Here is a 15,747-nt window from a genome sequence, read left to right as displayed (position 1 = left end):
AAGAGCAAACAAAGCCTGGAGAACAAGAGCAACACACAGCCCCATGGAGCTCTCATGGACCTTGCAGCAGCCCGCAACAGCCCCAGCTCACCTGGAGACAGCCTCACATTTCATGCAGCAGTGACACCTCCAGGGACGAGAAGCAAAGAGGGAGAAACACAGAGCAACTTGAAGGTCACCTCACTGGCAGGACCAGCAACAACCCATGACTCCCACATCTGCCCTCCAGCTTCTGCAGAAGCCTCCCTTTTCTAGGAGACAGGAAATCACCTGCAGGTCTTCGTTAAAGGGGAATTACAAGCCTAACGAGCTTTGCCTCAACTCCACACAAAGGCAAAAAGTGGGTCTGGACAGCCCGGGGGGGCAGGAAGAAAATCCTTGTTGACGGCAGCAAGCAATGAGCTCTTTTCTAACTCCTTGGATTACGTTGGTCTACTTTTGTGCACGGGTGGCCAAGGCTTTCACACGTGATTTTAGTTACTCTGTTTCTGCTGTTGTAGCCAGAACGTCCCCCAACATGCTGGGGGGAAGGCAGCACCCTCTGAAGATCCAGCCTCTTCAAAGGACCCTCCAAAAAGCAGACACCAAGAACCCAACACTTTTACAGTGTATATATGAGCCCTAAAAGTGGCTTCACGTAAAACTTTGGAGCCACTTTTTTCAAGACAGAGATTCTGACAGCATGTGAACAAGGCATAAAAGCTGGGAAGCCGAGTTTTCTTTGTTGCTGCTTTTGGCCTTGTTTTTATGCTTTATTCTTTCTTTGATCTTTAATTCTCCCTGCCAGGTTCACTGAGAGAAGCAACCTGTCAGATGTCATAACAGTGACTGCTTAGTTTTCCTAAAGTTAATGGAGAGAAAGTCCCTAATCACACGTGTAACTTTTTAGCTTTTGTGATGAAGTAGGAGACAGCATTATGGCACTTACAGGTATTGATTATTTAAACTAATGGACTGAGACTGATTGAATCTATTGCCACAGTGAAGGGGTTCTGCGTTGTTTTCCTTTTATGAGCTAAATAGAAAATATCTCCCAAACTCCAGGGCAAAGAGGCAGGGTGAATTAGAGTGCACCCAATTCCTGACTGCTCCAACTGAGACGGTGGTGGTGCCAGGAGGAGTCTCTTCATCCCTCGGCTGCGCTGCAATGGGCAGCAGAAACAAACCTTCAGCATGTAATGTTGGCTTCTTAGCACATTTACTGGGGTTTCTTATCTTAATAGCTCTGCCTGCAGTGATGCTTTGTGCCAACGAGACAAGGGGTCCTCCATATAGGAGAAGTATCACCCAGGCACCCCAGATAACGCCTGTGAGATAGCCCAGTGCCTAAGCAGGAGGAGGTGGAGATCCCTACAGTCCTGCCAACTGCAGCTTTGGACAAGGCTTTCCATGGCTCCCATGGGCTACAGGGAATTTCCCATTACTTTGGGAGGGTTGGGAAGGGGACGGAAGCAAATCTGACTCTGGGGGAAATGGAGGAGTCACAGCCCTGGCTCCAGCAATGCATCCTCACAGCCCTCACGGCTCTCTCTGAACAGTGCCACTCTGTGCTTGGCCCCACTGCTCCAGCCATGGGCATCTCCAGGCACCCACCACACACAGCAAACTGGGCAGCTGTTCTGTCCTGTGGATGGGTATCCACTGGAGATGAAGACAAGGCCACCAGATGTATTCAGGATATGAATGGTCTGGAGACCAAAGGTTGCTGTGCTAATCCTCTGTCTAGCTGTTATGCTTTTAATTTGTGGTCTCATGCAGGTTTTTCATGGGAATGTCTTGCCAAATCGCATTAAACTGCAAGATGTGGAAAACATAAGCAAACACAGAAATATGTGAGACATTGCAAATGTCTGAGAGGCATCCAGGGCATTCAGCAAGAGTTTGTTCATCAAACTTCTGCGCTGGGTTCCCCAGACAGCTACCTTAGACTAGTCCAACAAAGCAAGTAATATCACAGACATCTTTTGTGTAGTTTCGGATTCAGGTACAACTGGGTAGCTAGTGCTTCGGGCCAAGCTGACCTTTACACTTAAATTCCCTTGCCATTACCAGGATACACCAAGTTCAACCTTCAAATTACTTACTCTTCTTTGGCATTCCTATCTTGGCATTGTAAGAAATAACATGTAGCAGAAATAAGGCAAAGAAAAATATTCAGCTTCTTTTGTACCTCCTTGAGGGCAAAGGGAGAAGGTGTGAAGCTCTTGAGTTTTGACATTTTCCTCAACCCACGTCAAAGAGGGGCAGCATCTAGGCCGCATGCTGCCATACTGTCAGGAGCTGTAAAACCCACTTTGCTTTGCACGAGCTGACGATACGGTCCCTATGGGCCATTCAGGCTTCTAGGAATAGCTTTGTGTCATACTATTTCCCTACTTAAAGAAGAGATAGATAAAAAATGCCAACCAGCATGTATTATGCAAACAGCCCTTGTCAAGAATTTCTAGGTTTTGTTGTGAGATTAAGGTTTTGGCTGATGAAGGCAACAATGTTGAGGTAACCAATTTTACTTGTACAGCCACTGACTGGATGATGCATAATATTTTGATTATGCAATTGGAGAGATACAAAATTAGCGTGGTGCAGAATAAACAAATTAAAAACTTCCCAGCTGAATCACTTAAGACATAGATGCAGGAACAGAGTCTTCAAAATAACGATCAGATGTTTTTCAAAAAGAAGAATTTTCTTACTGAAAGCAAAATTAGGGATGTAGGAAGGCAATTAGATGATCTCATGGTCCCTTCTGGGTTTCATGAGCACTGAACTGCCTTGTACCTTGACAGTATCTCTGAAAATAGGTGTTACTCATTTGATACTATTTTGGAGTGCTATGTTTTGGTTCCTGTGAGCAAGGGAGAATTTTCCAAAGGACTGGATTCGCAAACCAGGCAAAAGTAAGCATAAAGTAAGGCATGGTGGTAGAAACTGCTGAAGAACGGCATTTACGCACATGGAGTTTTAGCCCCAATATGCCAGAAGAGCTGTTTGGGAAAGATAATTATTGAAAAAATGTTTCAGAATTTTTCAGATATATTTTAATCTGTAAAAAAGAAAAAAGGCTAACATCCTAGTAAACAGCTGCGATACGCAGTTTATATTGATATTTTGCAAATGTTGTAGAACTTCATGTATACTTGACCAGATAAAATTTTAATGACTGACAACCATAAACACTGACTTTCTGCTTTAAAAACCCAAAATGACTCTAGTGATTCAAAACCTGTTTAGAAATCACACATTCAGACAACAAAAGCCTCCATCACTTCCTTGCCTAATGTTGGCGTGATTTGTAGCATCAAAAGTGTGAATAAACCTCGCCTTTTTGTCTCCCACGCTGGCGTGTCCACCTGCCCCAGGTGACATGCTGAGGGCCACGCAGCTTCACTGCTGTCTCTTCTCCACTGTTGAGATCTGGACTCGCCTGGTGCCTGTCAGTGCAGTACCAGGCAGGAGGCCTCACTCACCGCCTCCTCGGCAAGGGAACTGAGGAGCCTCCCTTTCTTTTGCAGCCAACTCTGAGTTATACGAGGTGCCCAGAGAGTTTGTGGAATCTCCATCCTTGGAGATGTTCAAAACCCATCTGAACAGGGTGCCAGGCAACGTGCTCTAGGTGACCCTGCTTGAGCAGGGCAGGTGGACTAGGTGGTCTCTAGAGGTCCCTTCCAACCCCAACCATTCTGCAATTCTGTGAAGGACATAAGTCTCCCGCAGGGCTGGTGCCATGCCAGCACTCTGCGGACATCCCAGCTATCCCCAGGATACCCGTGGGGGTACAGCCAGGAGGGACGTGCAGCAGGGACAGCCAGGGCAGAGCGTGGCTCAGGATGAGGCCACGTGCCCCATCTCCTGGCAGGCGCATGGCGGGTCGCCAGCTCGCCTCTGAAGGAGCTGCTGTAGCATGGAGACACAATTTACAGTTCTTTCTTTGCGATAAAACACAAGAGATAATCAAAAATAATCTTTACGACATTTTTGCCATTCTTTTTCAGTGGGAACTGTGGTTTTCAATCAGTAGGGCAACGCTGACCTCTGCTGCCTAAAAGTAAAATTACTAAAAACGACAAAGGAAATGACTAGCTGCTTGCTTTGAACAAGCAAATGTAATGCCAAGCAAGTGTAATATTATTTCCTTGTAAACCATCCCCCCCCCCAACTAGCCCTGGTGCAAGTCCTTGGCTGGGGATGCTCAGCCCCCGAGCGAACATGAGAGAGAAATGCACTTTACAGGAGCAATGAGCAGGCAGCAGCCGGGCAGCGCCCGTGAACCTGTTCAAAGTTTTGCTCCACCGGTTGGAAAAGTGGCTGAGAGAAAGTGTCACAGAGCCAGAAGTGGCGTTTCACTTGATCAAGCAGAAATGTGGTTTTCCGGAGCCTGTACTCTAAGACGTTGGACAAAGATCACTAAGATGCTTTGTTATGACAACTTTAAAATAGTTCATATTTAGAAAAGATTAGCTTTTCAAAATTGGTGTGAAAACATAATTATAAAAAATCAGGTTATTCTTCTTAAAAATGCTTCACATCAAGCAATGAATAGCCTTGAAAGGCGAAGTACCAGGCTGGGAGGAATTTCCTGGGGCAGTTCCTCAAGGGTCAGACATACTGTTTAATATTTCCTTTAATGTTCTTGGCATAAAAGTGAAGAGTGTGGCAATAAAAAAGCGCTGATGACACAAACCTAGGGGGCACCTTCAGTACAGAGGAGGATTTGGTAACTTTGAGAACTGAAAACATTAGTTCAAGAGCAGTCAGAGAAAGCGTCAGGTGGCAAACAAAGGGGCTCCTTGGTTGGAGACAAGATCCTGAGAGATCCTGACCCCCGCTCAAGTTATTCCTGCAGCAGTCCTGCAGGTGTCCATGAGTTCACTATTAAGGTTGCAGTGTGCTTCACTCAACAGTGTCGTGCCTGCTATGCTTGAGCTGTTCCCTGCCTTCTGCTGCTGTAGACACTTTGCTGAAGCTGCCGTGCACAGAGTGGCTGCACATGCTTCTGGCAAGAACTTGGGGCCAAAAGTGCACGGCAGCAGCACTCCCCTGCTCTTGCAGGGTTAGCAAGGCTCCAGCAATGCTTGCGGCTTCCTAGGCACTTGCGTCCCCCATGGACCCAATTCCCACCCTGCAATCCTCGGCTACAGACACTTTTGCTAGTTTGAAAATAGAGTAACATGGGGTAGATGCTCCTCCCGTTTCCATCCACATTCAGATCCACAGAATTTGACATCTGGAGGAGGAGGAGAGGAGCAAAAGGTTTAGCAGGACAGAAACTGGAGCAATTGCTTCTGGTAGCCACACAGAGTATATTATTGCTGCTATCCTGTAGCTGGGCAAATAGCGACAGAGACAAGTGAAGTGACCAACTCACGTATGGAAAAGGGACTCACAAAACACTCCTGACTCCTGTTCTCACACTGGCGAAACCAGCCGTGCTCCCCCCTCCCGAGCGCGCCGTGGCTGAAGGATACGCTGTGCAAGCCTGTGCCGCTGCTAATCAGGGAGAGAATTATGTGTGTTTGTGGTCAAGGTGGCCTATCCTGGGACATGTATTTCCTAGTCATTGTCACAAGGACTAATTTATCTTTGGTAATTAGTTTCTGTGCCTTAGAGCAGCGAGGCACAAATAAGCATTTAGCACTGATGTATCACAGCACTTCCCTCGGTGGATGAATGGTGCTGGTGTTGGCTGGTGCTGATGCATCAGCGCCTTCTACAATCAGGGGAATCGCTCAGACATTAGCCCAGTCACAAGCCAAAAAACACATTTAAGCTTTTAAAGCCAAACTCGGGTAACAAGTCTTCTCCAACCTGCTCGTGCTCTGGAAGATGGCAGCAGCATTCCTCTCCTCCTGCTCCAAGACGCACATCCAAAGTGCTCCCCAGAGGAGAGAGAACTCTTAGCCGGGAGATCCTTTTTCAGGATCAGGAGCCCATTTTCAGCCCACAACTCACTCTTTCAGGCAAGCACATCAGTGCCGACAGCCAGCATGAAGCTCCTGCTAACCGCGTACTTTGCTGCTTGGCTTTCATCTGTCCCGCGGAGGCATTGCTGCTCAGCGCCAGGGACAGGCCAGCTTCGGCACCGGTGCTGCTCTGAGGGGTTGTGCCTCCCAGCCCGGATGACGACAGCTTTGCAGATCGCCAACAGCGCCACCAGAATTAGTCATGGATTAGCACAAGCTGCCCGATGGAGATTTCCCATCATTGATGCCTCTACCATTAAGAATCACTTCGTCTCCAGTTCTTTAATCTCCTCAGCCTGTCCTGCACAGTGTTAACATGGGAAACCGTCTTTCTTCTTCAGCTAAATTTGTTCCCCTCAGAGTCGTGTCTTGTTGCTACGCAGAAGCTTCATCCTACTTGAAAATACTACAGACCCACGTCTTAACTAGGGCAAATGTCCATATCCCAACACATCTGCACTGATTTACACCAGCAGAAAAGCTGGTGCGCTGAGATTAGCTTTTCTGATGATTTTTCATCATGTCAAAGAGAAATGCAGAAGCTCGAAGACTAGGGAAACTGGAAATGCCCCATGGGATTCCCAGGCATGATGCAGGCCATGTCACACGAGCTCTTCTTTGGGAAGATTATTCATCTATTTACTTATTAGACTGAAAAAATGCCATAGTCCTAATCTTTCCTGTCTTTAAATAAGCACTGCCTAAGGTGCCACAAGGGAAGTAATTATTTCAACAGAAGAACGTCTGAAGACTATGATGCAGTTGAGGAAATGGCAAAAAGGCAGATACTAGGTGTTCTTTTGAAAAGGGAACTGTCAGACTGGAGAAAATCTATTAGGGGAATGTCTATGGACTGAACATATAATAATTGCATTAAAAGGCTTAGCAAACGGGACAAAAACGTGAAATCTGTTGACGAACAAGAGCTGGGGACTACCACTGGTGCCCACAGGCATAGGAATGCCATACCAAAGGAAACGGATGGTTTTGAAGATTTTAGTAACAGAATCCACTGACAATTCATTGCAACGCCTGCAAGGGCCAATAACAAGAGTATCCAGTCTAACCTGGAAGGCATCGGGTGGAAACGCCACAGGAGAAAAGATGTGATATTTTACCCCAGAGTGACTAAGCATACAGAACTGAGGCAGACTGGCGATGTCTGGCAAAAATGAGCAGAATAAATATATTTCTGTTACAATGGAAACTGTATTAAGATGTTCACTGAAAAGAATAGACTTAATAGTTGCTAACTTAAATAGAACAGAAGCAGAAATAAAAAAAATACATTATTCTATACACTAGAGTGGACTATAAAACACCTGTTGATCTAGTAATGAATTATAGACAGCAAAATCTATTATACTTAGTATAGTTTTTTACTTGATTAAATATGTTATTACTATTTGACAGGAAAGTGCTTTAGTCTATGCTACCTAATTATTTCTTTGAAAAAGCTGCATGTTAATCTTTATAACAACTGTGAAATTAAAAACAAGCATAAAGTCTCACTTTGACTGAGAGAGTCTTCCAGAGCGCAGTGAGAAATACGACTTCAAGGCCCATCGCCTGGATACAGTGGCTCTTGTGCAATCATATCTAGCAACGGGCAATTTAAAAACTTCTCCTTCCTGCACAGGGACTAGGAAGTATGAGCTGGTTGCAGCACTCACAAACCAGCCCAACTCTTGGGTTGAGGTAGGAAACTGCGTTGCACAAAATCAAAGTGACTAATGTGACCGTGACCCCAAAAATGCGCAGCAGGGGGAAAGTGGTTTCTTCCCAGCCATTAGCTCTTTTGTCCTCATTAAATATCTTTTCTTTTGCTGGTTAGACTGCAGCTTTAGAAGACTCATAGTTTCTAGTCATGATCATGTTACTGATTGCTTTACAGCAGTAGAAAAGTTGCAGAGGCCCACATTTTAGATTTGGGTAGTTCCTGTTATCAACTTCAGTCTTAATTTTCAGGGTTTTTCCTTTTTCTGAGGCCGCAAAAGAACTCTGTGCAAATCTGACCACTAGTACAAGTTCCTAAAATAGATGTTGGGATTAGGTAGCTAATTTTAGGTACCCTCATTTGAAGATGTTCTTACGCTTTTGGCTATTCAGAGTCAATTCCAATTGCAGTTGAAGAGTACCTCCCAGTTTTACAAAAGATCAGATTTGTATGCCTAGCTGACACATTGTAAGTATATGATTGAAAAAATTTTTCTTGTCCTTCCTACTGACCTTTCTCCTCCCTCCGGATTTGTTTAATCTGCCATATTCTGCCTCATTTGAATTTACACACTTTTTTTTTCCCTCCAGCACTGTCTGTCTCGGGCCCTCCAGAGCATGGTGTTGCGGTAAAAAATGCCACAGTTGGACTTCCAAGCCTGGGTCATATACAGAAATTCACAATTAGACAAAACCAGTTGAGGGTCTAGTGAACTGATGAATAAAACATGCTTCGATAAGAGAATCTGCCTAAGCGTGAAGTATGATTATAACGTAGCTTGGCTAGAAAAAAGCTTCTTTCCTCAGCTGAAATTTCTCATAGCCAGAAGAGTATTTTTGCACTACTATTACTGAAATAACCATCAAGGTCTTCAGCAAAGTAGCTATCCACCTCAGGTGTACAGGTTATCAAATCAAACTGCATTTCCGAGTATTTCAAATGTGGAATTTTCTCAGCTGCAAATTCAAAGAGAAACTTATGCCTAGGAGCTTTATTATCATTTGAGGAGTTATCAAAGAATAGAAACCATCAAGAGATAGCATGATAGTGGATCTGGTTAAAAAGTGCAAGCCACTTTTTTCTGACAAGTCAAATATCAAAATAAATTCACTTCAGGAGCATTCACGTCAGTTTTCATCGGCTTTCTCACAAGACTTTTATTGGCGCAAATGATCACAGGAAGCAAGCTTCACACTGAAAGTGCTCTGCCCGCCTCCAAAGAGTAAGTGTGTTAGGAAGGACTAATTGGGTGAAGAAATTCTCTCCTTCGAGAGGTCTTTTTCATGTTAACATTTAATAATGTTCGCTCTATACAAACTCAGGCAAAACAGCAGCCGCTCATGCCAACTATTTTTATTTCCATTGTAGAGAAACAACTGCTCTTTACTCAATGATCAAAGGGAAATATATGCCACAGCAGAGGATGGAAAATGAGGTACTGGGGGTTCAAAGGACACATTATTTCTGCTGACATGACCTGCTTTTGCTCGGTGAACTTATCTACACGAGCGTCTTGGCTCGGATGCGTAGGGTGGGACTGAGCAGCGTGTAAGGCTTTGTGCCAGGGCTCTGTGGCAGCTGAGGCCCGCGGCTGCCTTCAACAAAGAGCGTCCGTCACTTTGGGGGCAACGTGAAGGCCCTCTGCACATCCATCACCGAATAATAGCCTGGAGGAGATGCATGGAATCACATTTTTTTAGAAGCATTTAAAAGCATTGCATCCTGTTGATGTCATCCGACACCATCTGCATTTAGGACTGGAAAGATTTAGAGCATCTACCTTTGTTGTTAGAGGAAAAAAACATAGAAACTTTGCGGCTCATCAGAAAAGGAAGGGTTTGGTGCTAGCGCTGTATTTCTGCTTGTTGGACAACTGGTCCGGGGAGATTCAGAACTGGCTGAGGGTTGGGTCTGACAAGCATTTACATCATTGACATTGCGAAGTCCTCGTTTTGTCTAAGCATTTTAAGGGGTGGTTCTCCTGCATCACGACGGCAGCACCACCTAAGGGTTTGTAGAAATTATAATTTGTTTTTCTTACAGCTAAAGACAATTGAAATGAGAAATACTTTAGGAAGAAACTATAACAATTTTAAAGGACTCAGGATTTTCTATTGCTATTTAGGAGGATGTGTTTTACATGAGTTTTAAACTGTATGATTAGAACAGGAGAAACTGCTTTCTTTAAGGTTTTCTCATTGTTTCTCTTCTAAATATTGTTTTTCCATCTTTAATAAGTTGCCCCAAATCCTTACCTCTCGATGGGCAGCGACAGTGAGCCCATGCTGAGGCACATCTGGGAATGAGTTGTGCCTCCAGCCCCAAAAGAGGGATGTGTGCCACGCTCCCATATGGGCTCTTTTGAGGATCCTCTTTGCATGCCACGTGGAAATATTAGCAAAAGGGTGTGTTTCCATTTTTACGTGATGAAAGTCTGAAGTGAATATTGTAGGAAAATAGGAAGACTTTCTGGAAGTAAACCGTTGAAAAACCTTAGGGGATGGATGGAGCGGTGTCTCCCCTGCCTCTCCAGGGGCCTCCCTCAACCTCTGCACCAAGAAGGTTCATCCCAGCCCTAGTGTGAGTCATGAGCGAATCGCAAAGGTGACGGGCTTCTTGCTGGGTCGGTGCGCTGAGGAAATTTCAGCTTCAGAAAGACCATTTCTGTGCAAAGTGAGAGACCGTGAGCAGGAGAAGAGCCGTCGGCCTGCTCTTCATTCTGCCCCACACGCTGCAAGCGCTTGAGAAGCAATTAATAACGTCAGACCTTTTTACACTTTTAGAGAAGTTATTTATTATTACTATTGTATTGGCATGACACTTATCACCTCAGTAATATAGCCTCTCACTTACAGTAATGGATCTAGCCTCATAACCTGCCTGCAAAGGAAGGAAGATTTTAAAGATGGAAAATTGAGGCCCGGCAAGATTAAGTGGTTATGGCGTGGCTGGGGAAGCTCGCGGCAGGGCTGCACGCAGAATGCAAGCCTCTCGGGAGCAGGTGCGGCACTTAATTACAAAAATGAACTGCCCTTTGCGTGCTCAGATTTACATGCCTCTCTGTTACCGGGAAAAAAAGATACCCAGCTGGGAAGTTTTTAAGAGCAGAGACTTTCTGATATTGTTTCTAGCCTGATTTTGGAAACGGAAGATGACAGACCCCGTGGCAGTCAGGACGCAGGTGAACATGAAGGGCATAACGGTCCCCCGACCAAAGGCGAATCCTTTGGAGGCACCCCGCAAACAGCAGCACCCGGCACTGCCGAGCCGCCTCTCCCCTTCGTACCGAAGAGACAGGTAGCAGCTCCAGAGCAACTTCAGTCTGACTGATAATAAAATTATGGTGCATCCTGGAAAAATGTTATGAGCAACCACTTCTTGACAGCAGGCAACACAACGATCCTGTTTTGCCAACTGTTAACTGTCAGCTGAAAACGTCCTCCGTGTCACAGTGATGGGTGCACAGGTTTCTCCCCGGAGGATTAAAACGTGTAAAGAAACAACCTTTTTCTCCCTCTATTCCCCCTTCGAGCATTGGGGACCACGTGCTGGACAGCTCGTGATCCGCCACCTCCCATCCCTGTGTGCTGGTGGATGCTGTGGCTGATACAGATTTTATTTCTCCTCCTTGCTGATTTGATTACTCCCCCTGCTCTTTCCATCCAGGGGCACCAAGTGGGTGACCAACTCGTGGCCAAGCAGGTGTCACCCGGTTCACAGCAGCCCGAAATGAAGTATGCCAAGCGGGGTCAAAAGAGCTGTCATGTCTGAGGAGGCCAGACGGCTTTCATGCTAGAAAAAAGGAAAAGAAGATCTTTTTCACCAAGATAAAAGGAGACTGTGGAGAGGCACCTAGGTCCCTAGCCGGCAGGTTGCCAGAAGGCAGGGCGGAACTGGGGAAGAATGAGAGAGGGACGTGGTAGGAGAAAGACTATTTTCTCTAGTCCCTATTTCTTTCCTTATTTCTTCCCTTGCCAGGTGGGCTAGGTGGGCTTTTTCTGGGCAAGGTGCACTTTTTGGCCGAGCCAGTGTGAAATCTCATATATTCTTACATTTTCAAGGACTGATGCGACATACATAAACATGACTCTGGTACCAGTATAAACGCTAATTATGCTCAAAAGCAATTTATTGCTGGATGATGGAAGTGCTAGATCTTTTTAAATTCCCACCTGAACCTGCAGTAAATTTGGGGAACGTATTTGCTAAGGGGAGGCTGCTCCCCTGGTGTGACCCGAAATGCAGCTCACCCATACTGAGAAGAAAGCAAGAAGTTTACTCTCTCTTTAATTCCCTTACATGGCTTTGTACTACATGTTATATTAATGTCCTTAGTTAACATTTCAAAAGCATCAGGGATATTAATAAACATTAAGCACTGGCTCAGGAATAATTTATACAAAATGCAGCGAAGGTACGTTCTGGCGGTGCTTGCTGTTTTAAGGCATTTGTAATCGGGTGACGCACTCCCAGTAAAACACCTACAGGACCACAGGTCATTTGTTTCTTGTCACCTGAGGCCCTGAAGCAAAAATTCTGCATTGCATTTGGCAGTAATTCCTGGTGAGCCTGCTCCAGCCAAGCGGCAAGCCCTCACCCCCTCCACCAAGCCCAGCAGGAAGGTTTTCCCCAGCTCCAGCTGCCTTTGGATAACGCTGTGGGGAGGAGGGATGCACTGCTGGGGAAGTGAGTCGGGAAGGATGAGACCTTGGAGGGAAAGCTTAGGAATTAAACAAAAGCTTAGGAAGGACATTTAGGTTGAAATTTGTATTTTTGTCATTACTATTTTTAAGCACATATGAAAACAAGTCCCATCACTTGCGGGTAAGTTTGGGTGAATAATTTTTACACTGAAGGTTATTCACAGTTCAGTTGTTTCAACCCCAGTGGTAATTATTTCTGCCTTGGGTTAGATCATGTGAGTTACAGGGATTTCTTTTTCCTTCCAAAATGGATAACTGATATTTAAAATTGGAGAATAACCCATAGTCAATAGTAAATAGTGAAGAAGGTCTATATGCTAAATGTGTTAAATCTGTAGAATTTTTGTCCAAGTTTCCCCAAATACCTGCTGCTGTTCCCAAATAACAAATGACATGCCCTGCCAAAGCATGACAAACCAAAGTCAACGTTTAGCTGCATGAAAACATCTGCAAATCAAGTTCTCTTAGAATGTTTGTTCAGCACTATAAAGTATATTAGCACTTCTTGCAGAAATAATAAAATCAAAACATTTACCCTCTGGATGATCACTTAGCTACCTTATAAAATAAAACCACTTTGAGGTATGAAAGCATTACGAAGTGCTCATAAAAGCAAGGGGCTCGGTCTTGTCATATTGAAGTCAGTGGCGAAATGCCCATTGGGTTGAAACATAAAGCAAACGCAGCCACTGGAGCAATGAGCTGCAATCTTCTTTAATCCATAGTATCAGCTGTTGACAGATACACATCGAGTGATTAATAGGATGCTAAAAAATGTTAACAAAGCAGTAGGGACTGAGAGGCTGTTATGAAAATTTCTTTATCCTGTTTCTAAATTCACCAGAGGTACCATCATTACAATGTATGACAAAACATATGTTTTCTCTGCAAACTTGCTAGCAGGTCTAAGCAATGGTGTCATCAGACTATCGGGAACCGACGAGTGGAAATGAAGCTACCGCTATGCTCTTTGCTGCTCCTTCCCAGAGAGCAGAGAAATGCTCTGCCGGGATCCAACCATCTTAGGTTTTCTGCAGACCTTCTTCACAACTGAAACCTTTCCAGCTGTAGCTTGCACTCTTCAAACATTTTTCTTGGAGGGATTTTTTTTGCTGCTGCTGCTCAAACAAGAAATTAAAGGAGGCCAGGGGCTGAACAATACATTTCCTGCATCTTGTGGCAGCTGCTGCCTTAGCTAAAATCAGTGGCCTTAAATAAAGCAGGTTCTCTTTTCTGAGCACCTCAGCTGTAACACCAGCTCCCACGTCACGCGAACGGGCACGGCCCCGGGAGTCACCTCCTGGCACCGAGGACCTGCTCCTTGCTACTGGCAATGTTAGAAACGGCCAAGAAACTCATAGCTGGACAGGTCTCACCCTGCCCTGAGATCGGCAGGGTCAATTTGGCGCTGAAGCCAAAGCCATGCCGTGCTCCCCAGCCTCCTCTTCCTCGCCTTCCTCACGCCGCTCAGCCCTGGCACCGTGTTGGCGGGCTGCAGACGGGCATTTGAGGAGCAGCTGAACTGCAGCACTTCAACCTTTAGAAGAAAAACGCTCCGAAGCAGATTATAGGCAGCCCTTGCTGGCATCCGTGCGGTGCGATCGCCACTTTTTACACGCGGGAGCCCAGCGCCAGGCTGAGGCAAGGACGTGAGGCTGCGGCAGAAGAAAGCCCGGCTTCCCAGCAGCTGAAACCAGCTACGACCCGGCGCAGAAAGCTGCACGAAGCCAGCACAGCGTTAGCCTGCCGGGCTACGTGCCTGCTCCCAGAGCGAATCTGCTGGCTGCTGCAGCCCTCTCGTGGCCGCCCAAACCCGGCGGCGCTCCCGCACGCCGGACCGGCGCCAGAGGATGTGCGCTGCCAGTGTCCAAATTCTGCGGGAGACGACAGCGCGCTTTGAAAAGCACATCAGAGAGTTAATAAATAACATACTCATGCAAGAATGAATATATAAATAAATAAAATAGACATCGTGACACTTAGAATACCGTTTGTTGCAGGAGCACACATACAGTTCCTCTTAAATGACCTGCTTTCCGAGAATCTAAAGAAAAATTACAGATAAAGCGTTCAACATCAAGTTTTTTTGCTGGGGCACGCTGTTTCATCTCCCTCAGCTGTCACTAACTAGGTTGTCTGGTGTCACTCACTAGCTTGTCTGCTTTGAAGTGCTCCTTTTCCTTCGAGCACGTGTGCATTGATTTTCAGTGGTGCGGGTAAATTACGTGATCACCAATTCTGTTAAATAGCTGCTTCCTGGAAGTTTCTCTCTCTTGGCAGGAAACTCCAAGGTTGGGGTCGGGGGGGGGGGGGGAGGTGAAAACCTACCTGCTCTTTTGGTTGGGGAGGATTTTGGTGAACTTGGACTGTTCCCAGTGTCTGCAAAGACTAACAGGTAGAACGTTATTCTGAGGGTCTTTGGAGCTTGAAAACCAAGCCTGATATTTGATATATTTTGATTTTCCTTTAAATCTACAAGAGAGAGGGGGCTAGAGAAAGAGCAAGAGCAAGAGATCACTAATATATTGAAATAAAGCATGGGAATTATTCATGGCAGAGGAGCACTCCATGGGAGCAGCAATGCGAGACCTTCCTCTAGCCCAGCCTTATCTTCCTTTCCCAGGGCTGGGAGCAAGCATGTAGAATAAAAAACAACACAGATCAAAATAAAAAAGATGGTGCATAGTTATGGGATGCTCTGAAGGAGGTTGTCAAGTTTTGATTTATGTTTCTTAGACTGGCAGCAAAGAAAAAGCCAGACCAATAGTACTGACAGGTGAGGGTGCTGCGGTCCTTCCAGAGAAACGATGCTACGCTACAGTTTTCCCACTGCTTCCCCCTTATTTAATGCTACAGCTTCAGGGGAAGGTTCTGCAGGAGAAAAGGCTGCATTTCAAAAGGATACAAGACAAAGAAAAACCAAGCCCCAAACCCAAAGCCCAGACTTGAGCCACCGCCACTCTGTGAGCTGCCGTTACCTTTATGGATGGCAGCATTGCGCCCTCCGGCAATAACTTCTCACAGACAGACGGATGGACATGGAGCGGGGCAGTTTTGGCAGCACCACCAGGACTTCGAGCAATGGTGACATGGGATATTTTGAAAGAAACTGTGGTGAGTTCATGATGCTGGAACAAATTTGAGGTTTAGGGTGTGCAAGGCTGCTCCAGCGCCTGGTCCCCTCGAGCAGAGCAGGGAGCATGGACGGATGGACAGATGGACGGCCCTGGCGGCACAGCGCTGCTCTGCTGCAGCCCGCAGGTACCTGTAGCATCTTTTTTCCCTGGCAAAGAGCTGCAGTGCTGCTGCCGAGCTGCACAACCCAGGTTAATACGGAGTGGGCCGCGTGGCCCGAACTTGCTAGCAT

Source organism: Apteryx mantelli, chromosome 6, assembly GCF_036417845.1.
Source record: "Apteryx mantelli isolate bAptMan1 chromosome 6, bAptMan1.hap1, whole genome shotgun sequence".
Taxonomy (NCBI): domain Eukaryota; kingdom Metazoa; phylum Chordata; class Aves; order Apterygiformes; family Apterygidae; genus Apteryx; species Apteryx mantelli.
The sequence above is the reverse complement of the archived record's forward strand: the minus strand, read 5'-3'. Positions refer to the sequence as shown.